This window comes from Anastrepha ludens, unplaced genomic scaffold, assembly GCF_028408465.1.
Source record: "Anastrepha ludens isolate Willacy unplaced genomic scaffold, idAnaLude1.1 ptg000075l, whole genome shotgun sequence".
Classification (NCBI taxonomy): domain Eukaryota; kingdom Metazoa; phylum Arthropoda; class Insecta; order Diptera; family Tephritidae; genus Anastrepha; species Anastrepha ludens.
This window is the reverse complement of record NW_026530041.1, coordinates 10001-12500: the sequence shown is the minus strand read 5'-3', so window position 1 is coordinate 12500 and position 2500 is coordinate 10001. Positions and strand designations below refer to the sequence as shown.

Sequence of the window (2500 nt, the reverse complement as noted above, 5' to 3'; positions counted from 1 at the left end):
GTGGATCACTTGGCTCATGGGTCGATGAAGAACGCAGCAAACTGTGCGTCATCGTGTGAACTGCAGGACACATGAACATCGACATTTTGAACGCATATCGCAGTCCATGCTGTTATGTACATTAAATTAAATTTTAAAGTACTGCTTGGACTACATATGGTTGAGGGTTGTAAGACTATGCTAAATAAGTTGCTTATTCTTTTATAAAAATAATTGAATTTAAGCAAATGTGTATATTATTGGATTTTAAATAATTCATAATATTAATAGCAAAAAAATAAAGATATATAATGAATTTTTTATTTATTAATATATTCTTAAAAAAAAAAAATCCTCTCAAATAAAATGAAATAAAAAAAATTTTGAATCTAAGTATTCTCTTTAAAAAATTTTCATATTATTTATATATATATAAAATATTAATTTATATATGTAATTAAAGGAGGAATGTCTAGCATAAAAATTAATTTTTTTTATTCTAGAATTGCCTCATTTTACATAATTATTATTTATAATATATATTTATATAAAAGGAAAAAAGAAAAATAGAGATGAAAAGATGATATAATTATTTATTAAATTGTGAGAAGATAAAAAATATTTTAAAACAACCTCAACTCATATGGGATTACCCCCTGAATTTAAGCATATTAATGAGGGGAGGAAAAGAAACTAACAAGGATTTTCTTAGTAGCGGCGAGCGAAAAGAAAATAGTTCAGCACTAAGTCACTTTGTCTATATGTCAAATGTGAGATGCAGTGTATGGAATATCTTAATATCTAGTATGAGAAATTAACGATTTAAGTCCTTCTTAAATGAGGCCATTTACCCATAGAGGGTGCCAGGCCCGTATAACGTTAATGATTACTAGAAAGATATTTCCAAAGAGTCGTGTTGCTTGATAGTGCAGCACTAAGTGGGTGGTAAACTCCATCTAAAACTAAATATAACCATGAGACCGATAGTAAACAAGTACCGTGAGGGAAAGTTGAAAAGAACTCTGAATAGAGAGTTAAATAGTACGTGAAACTGCTTAGAGGTTAAGCCCGATGAACCTGAATATCCATTATGAAAAATTCATCATTAAATAATTAAAAATAATGTGCATTTTTTTCATATAAGGACATTGTAATCTATTAACATAATAAAGTATTTATCAAAAGATCATTGGTGATATTAAGTTTATTTAAATTAATTTGCTTTTTAAGCATATTAACATAGAATAAATACTAATGATTTGATAAAGTGTTGATAGATTTTATTATATATAATGCTAAAATTCATTTTTTGAATTTTACAAAAAATTTAATATCTATGATATTAATATTTATTTGTATGCATTTATATGATTAACAATGCGAAAGATTCAGGATACCTTCGGGACCCGTCTTGAAACACGGACCAAGGAGTCTAACATATGTGCAAGTCATTGAGTTATATTAAACTTAATGGCATAATTAACTTAACTTAAAAATATAATGGGATTAATTTTTAGTCTATTTTCTTAAATAGTCAATTAATTCAATCCCGGGGCGTTCCATATAGTTATGTATAATGATAATTTATTATTATTTATACCTCTAACTGGAGCGTACCTTGAGCATATATGTTGTGACCCGAAAGATGGTGAACTATACTTGATCAGGTTGAAGTCAGGGGAAACCCTGATGGAAGACCGAAACAGTTCTGACGTGCAAATCGATTGTCAGAATTGAGTATAGGGGCGAAAGACCAATCGAACCATCTAGTAGCTGGTTCCCTCCGAAGTTTCCCTCAGGATAGCTGGTGCATTTAAAAATTATATAAAATAATCTTATCTGGTAAAGCGAATGATTAGAGGCCTTAGGGTCGAAACGATTTTAACCTATTCTCAAACTTTAAATGGGTAAGAACCTCACCTTTCTTGATATGAAGGTTGAGGTTATGATATAATGTGCCCAGTGGGCCACTTTTGGTAAGCAGAACTGGCGCTGTGGGATGAACCAAACGTAATGTTACGGTGCCTAAATTAACAACTCATGCAGATACCATGAAAGGCGTTGGTTGCTTAAAACAGCAGGACGGTGGACATGGAAGTCGTAATCCGCTAAGGAGTGTGTAACAACTCACCTGCCGAAGCAACTAGCCCTTAAAATGGATGGCGCTTAAGTTGTATACCTATACATTACCGCTAAAGTAGATGATTTATAAAACAATTTCGATTGATTTATAAATTTTGAAACTTTAGTGAGTAGGAGGGTACAATAGTGTGCTTAGAAGTGTTTGGCGTAAGCCTGCATGGAGCCGCTATTGGTACAGATCTTGGTGGTAGTAGCAAATAATCGAATGAGACCTTGGAGGACTGAAGTGGAGAAGGGTTTCGTGTGAACAGTGGTTGATCACGAGTTAGTCGGTCCTAAGTTCAAGGCGAAAGCCGAAAATTTTCAAGTTTTTAATAAAAAAAAATATTAATAAAATTTATATATATATATTAAAAAATAATTAAATACTTGAATTATT

The 2500-nt window shown here is 31.2% G+C and overlaps 1 non-coding gene and 1 pseudogene across 1 annotated transcript in view; both read left to right on the top strand.

Annotated features, from left to right (window-relative positions):
- LOC128871009 (5.8S ribosomal RNA) overlaps positions 1-170 on the top strand; it is a 181-nt gene extending 11 nt beyond the window's left edge. Inside the window, exon 1 of the ribosomal RNA XR_008455672.1 lies at positions 1-170. This exon is cut by the window's left edge and continues 11 nt beyond it. This is a non-coding gene — a ribosomal RNA (5.8S ribosomal RNA).
- Positions 171-608: 438 nt separating this feature from the next.
- LOC128871021 (large subunit ribosomal RNA) overlaps positions 609-2500 on the top strand; it is a 4964-nt pseudogene continuing 3072 nt past the window's right edge.